The following is a 6316-nucleotide window of genomic DNA, read 5'->3' as shown; positions in this document are numbered from 1 at the left end:
CAGAAGTACTGAACTAAAAAATATCATCTCCTTAATGCCTAGTTACAGTTCTGGTTAAGAACATAACAATTATCTTCTTCTTCACACTTCTTCTCTACTTCCGAAAGATCAATACATTATTTGCACATATACTCACTCTCATTGACAACACCACACTCAAATACAAAGATATTACATTTAATTATACATGATATCAAACTTGGAAAGATCATTAAGGTCGAATCAATGCTCACCACCTAATTGCAAAAATATAATCACACACAATACAATATCACATGCGAACCAAGTAATATCAACCAAGACATCTAGGATGGACCCAAATTTACCACCTCAAACACAAAACACCTCCAAAAATTATGCATCAAATATTTTCAACACGTTACTAGCATTCGATCAACCCAAAAACATGAAGAACACTAACACACCAAAGAAAACTATCAATTACGAGTTTAACAATTAATGTGAACCACCAACACAAAAGACACACAATCTAGAAACATCCAAAAGTATCATGAATTACCACCACAACATTTGCACCAACACAAATTACTAGAATCATCAGCATCATCATACCTAACCTCAGGAACACTAAGTGCAATGACTGTCAACCTTGAAAAATCACTTGCAGAGCTCTAAACCATGAACCATCTAAATTAAGGATACAGATCAACATCTCAAACATATCTCCAAATCCATAGATCAAGATATTACAATGCAGAGTAATGCAGATCAAAATACTAACACTCGGTCACCACTAAACAATTGAAAAACCAACCACAACACAAATACCCATAACTTAATCAAATCTTCATGCAGACCTCTAAAACTTGAAATAAATCAACTATAGACAATACTCTACAAACCCTATAATCTACAAAGTTTGATCTTCATCATGTTGAACAAACAAACTCACTGAACTTCATTGCATCACTGCCATAGACAGAGAAATATGTTGACATCAATGGCAACACATCTCTTAGATATCTCTTAAGAACATATTTGCAGCATACTTCTGACAATCCCCCCCTTTGGCATTAATGACAACATATTATGTGAAAAACAATCAATGAAAAAGAAATCAACAACTCTCCCTCTTAGACCTTGCATACTCTCTCCCTAAATGACTTCACAATTTTTCATATGACTCTCTCCCCCTTTGATATCAATGGATAAGACACATATTTGTAATAAAACCACAAATATGACTTACTGACTACTCCCCTTGAGTAGGAACCATCAGTCATCAATCCGGATCACAAGATATGATAGTGAAATGCACCGGACGGATGCATACCAATGCATCTTAGTTTTGATCAGGAGGGGAATCACCCCTAACTTCCCTTTGAGATACTCAAAAGTATCTTTAGGCAAAGGCTTCATGAAAATGTCTGCAATTTGTTCCTTTGTAGGAAAATACTCCAATCTAACTTCCTTCTCATTTACCTTGTCTCTAAAAAAGTGAAACTTGATGGATATATGCTTAGTCTTTGAATTCAACACCGGATTCTTAGAAATGTTAATTGCACTTGAATTGTCACAGTTGATAACAATAGGTTCATCATACACTACTCTGATATCTTTCAACATCTGCTTAATCCATACCACCTGAGTAAATTTGTTAACAACATCAATATACTCTACCTCTGCAGTAGATAGAGAAATAGAGTTCTTTTTTCTCAACCAAGAAACCAATCTTTTTCCCAAGAAAAATGCACCACCACTAGTACTCTTCTGGTCATCCACATCTCCTGCCCAATCAACATCAGTGAAAGCACTCAAAGTAAAATCATCATCTTTAGGATACCATAAACCAAAATCAACAGTTCCTTTCAAATATCTGAAAATTCTTTTGACAGATACAACATGAGATTCCTTGGGATCAACTTGAAATCTAGCAGCAATACAAACAACGTTCATTATATCAGGCCTGGTTTGAGTCAAATAGAGTAATCCACCAATCATAGATTTATTTCTGGTTTGATTTTTTTTAGGGGAATTGTCATCCTTAGTCAAATTATATCTGGTCACCATAGGATTTCCAACTAGATTTGTATCTTCCAAACCAAACTTCTTCAATACTCTTCTACATACTTGGATTGAGATATACAAATCACTTTTTTGGACTATGTGATTTGCAATCCCAAAAAGAATTTCATCTCTCCAATAATAGACATCTCAAACTCATTTGGCATCAATTCTTCTTCCATCGCTTTTACACAATGTTCATCTTTACATGCTTTATTCACATTCTTAGGTTCAATCTTTGAAATCAAACAATACTCAATTTGATCTTCAACAATTCTTCTTCTTGTCTGAGCACCTTTATTTCTATCTCCTATAATTTGATTTTTAGAATGATTCAATCTTACATACCTATGAGTCTTAGGTTTTTCTTGAATTTCATATTCTTGTGTTCTTTTTTTGCACTTGCACTAGTTCCTTCTCCTTGAGTCACTGGATTCACCAAAATGATCTGAACTTGATTCTAGATCTGAAGTTGCTTTCCATTATTTGAACTGTCATTCTGATCATCCGAATCATACCCGCAAGATCTGTACTATTTCTCATTGCTTTCATCAACCCTGACATTTACACTCTCAACTATCTTAGTCTCTTATTATAACACAGGTAGGCCTTTCTTTTAGTAAAATAACCAAGAAATATACCTTCATCACATCTAGCATTAAACTTTCCTAAATCTTCATCCCTCTTGATATAACATTTATTCCAAAAATTCTGAAATATTTAACAATAGGATCATGACCAAAGTATAATTCATAAGGAGTCTTACCGATATCACCTTTGATATGCACCTGGTTAATGATGTAAACAATAGTACTCATAACTTCTTTCCAATAGACACATGAAATATTTCCCTGCAACATCATTGTTCTAGTAGCTTCTTGAATGGTTTTGTTCTTTCTTTCCACAACTCCATTTTGCTAAGGGGTTCTCGGAGCATACAACTGTCTTCTTACCCATGTTCTTCACAAAATACATTAAACTCACTGAAAGTGAATTAACCACCTCTGTCAGATCTCAGACATTTCAGCTTCAAACATGTTTCAATCTCAACCATAGCCATGAAAATCGTGAACTTCTGTAGAGATTCAGACTTCTCCATCAAGAAAGTGACCTGTTGGAGCTCAAAATTGCAGGTTGTTGAATCCTAAAGGTATGCAAGGCCTTATTATTGGATTCAACACTCAATTTTGACCAGCTGACATAATTGGTCAATGTGACAACAACTCCCTACACTTTAGGTTTTGCAAGACCTAGGTGGGTGCACCTTTTGATTAGGTAGATTTAATCTTCCTTTGAACTATCTTCTACCTCTATTTCAAAATGGCATGAGTTTCTAGAATAGACTAATTTAACTTCTATCCCTACTCCTATCTCCTACTTGCATAAAATTAAATTTGAAAGTAAATATGAATTTAATTTCTTTAATTGATTATATTTTAAATGAATGACTAGTGCCTTCTCCTTGTTGGGCGATAGAGTCACCTTCCTTCTACATCTTCACGTATAACTCTGAGACAATTTTTAAATTCACCCTTGATGAATTTATCAACTAATCTAACCCACAATATTGCTTGAATTATTCTTTCCACAACAACCAATCTGATTGATTTTTTAACTTTCTTTGAAAGGCCAATCAACAAGAACACAAGGACATGGAACTAACAAATGTTACTTGTTTTATCAAACTATTATGAAAATAAATAATATTTTCACAAGAAGATTGAAGATAGCATTCATTTACCGCAAATGAAAATCACAGAGAACTGATCTTTGATTAAAGATTATCCACAACACAATTGAAGAGAACAATTGATTCTATTACTGATATAAAGTCTTTTTGCTGAAAGTATAAAAATATCGGCATCCTCAACCTTTTCAAATGATTACATAACATATAATAAAATGAGGGGTCACACCCCTTCAAAGAGTCTTTTGGATCTTAAACAACATAAAAACTAAATTAACAACTAAGGACTCCTAGGATCTAATTAGGCACATGTGTACTTTTGTTAAATGATCAACATATCTTTGGCTCAAGTAAGAGTCACAATCCTCCACAATACTCCTTGCCACATTCTCTACAATGATCATCTCCTCCATATTGTGGTTGACTATATCTAGATCTCCTCTTTGGGTTTCTTTTAAAGAATCATGTAGGTACTTCTGGCAATCTTGGATCCATCTGATTTGATCCTTTAGTCATTCATCCCCAGCTAACAAAGGTGATATGCATTTTCGTTCAACAAAGATGAAATAACTTTCTTCTTCAATTAGTTCTTCTGCATACCTATCATGATCTTTTATTAAAACCTCAATATTTGGCACAATAGTGGCATCTAGGTTACTTCTCCTTTGTATCTCATCACATTTTTCCTTCAACTAACCTTCCAACCTCTCATGTTATGTAATGGAAGATTGGTTCTTTGAGCAAGTTGTCCAAGACTTATCCATCCATGTTATCATAGTAGTAGATCTCTTTTGGATGAGTGTTGACATAACATCAAACTTTATATTTTCCAATATGGCTCTGTAATGGTTGGTTCTCCATTTTGAGCTTACTGTATTTGTCCTTTGGTTGGGAGCTCTCTCCTTGAGTGAGCATGGATGTTTTGCCAGTGGTATTCATTATATCTTTTAGGGATTCAATTTCTTTAACAAGTTTTCTATTCATGAGCTTATATGCATTATTTTCCTTCACAAGCAACTAAATTTGAGCCTTATTTAATTTAGCCACATTGATGCCCAAGTCTGCTATGATTATAGGGTCTATCTCACCTACTTTGAAGGTTATCACATTCCCGAATGCTTTCTCAGTGTCAGCAATCATGGGCTTTTTGTTGGGTGGATAGAGTGCCCAAATCAAGAGTAGATTTTCTTCTAGATTAAATCCAGATCCCACAAAGATTTGTGTAACACCCACATGAATAAATTTATGTTTAATGCAATGCTCCGCCAAGAAACCCTAAAGGGTTAAACTAAAAAATCTCGAAAAGAGTGCAAATATATTTTTTTAAACAAAAAAGAACTAGAAGATACATTAAGATAAACATTGCATTATGAATTGCACAAGCGAAAGACTTAACTTAAACTCCTTAAGGGTTTCTAACAAAGATTACTAAACTCACTAATTATCAAAAGGTTGATCAAATCGACTAATAAAGAATGATTACGACAAGAACATAGCAATAGAGTTTTACCAAGAGATTACAATAAGTATGATTCAATACCTACAACTGTAATTAGTTACAATACATCTCTAAAGCTAAATTCATCATAATCCACCATATTGCATTTAATTAACAACTTCATTCCTATATATAAACAAGATCTACCAGCTAGGTCACATCATGAATTACATTGCATTTACATCATAAAGTCTCATAACAATACATAATAATTACCCAAATTACAACTTGCCATGGAGGCGTACATAACCAAAAAATACATTTGACCATATGAGGTCCAATAAATACAAGAATGATCCAAGAAGAACAAAAGAGGATCCACTGGTACATCGAGATGAGAAAATCCCAAAAAGGTAACTGGAGCACCTATGAAGCTAATCCCTCACAAGAAAGGAAAAAATAAAACTCCGATGGAAAGTGGCACTACCACCCAACCATGTGGCCCAAAAAACAACCACCCCTCCGTGCTAGGAGATAGAAATAAGGCCCTCAAGAAAACCACTATAAAGAATCACATGGTCTAACATGTACATCAGATACTCACATAAGGCATAAACATACATATATGACTCCCACAAGAGTGCTCCAAGTAAAAATCATCACAAGAGTACACACTAGTAACATAAGGGAAGAGTGACATTGCATTGCTAGTATGGGTTATCATGGCAAGCCTCCATAGGCCTCGACCCCCATCCTGGGTTATCTTGGCAACCTCTCTCAAATACTTGGCCCCCATCCATAACTCATGCAGACCCAACAAACCTTTCTTGAGGACAAGGTAGTTGGTTTTTCCATTCCAGGCGTTCCCACTACATCCTGAGTCTATACAAGCACTCAACCATGAGTGGGGCACAATTAATCTTATTTAATATTTGAACCCGACCCCCCAATACATTATTAGGTTATCACTTAATTATCCAACTTCTGAGGGGTTATCTTGGCAGCCACTTTGGGCCCCAGTCCCCACTTAGAAGATACTCTCCCATATGACACTACACAACCACCAAAGAATGCCAAGGAAAAACACAAAAGCCAAGTAACAACATGCGGAGTTCAAGCACAACTAAAAAAACAATAAGGTTACATAATTCCTCTACCAAGGTGTA

The sequence above is a fragment of the Cryptomeria japonica genome, chromosome 10 (assembly GCF_030272615.1).
Source record: "Cryptomeria japonica chromosome 10, Sugi_1.0, whole genome shotgun sequence".
Taxonomy (NCBI): Eukaryota; Viridiplantae; Streptophyta; class Pinopsida; order Cupressales; family Cupressaceae; genus Cryptomeria; species Cryptomeria japonica.
Note: the sequence above shows the minus strand (reverse complement) of the source record.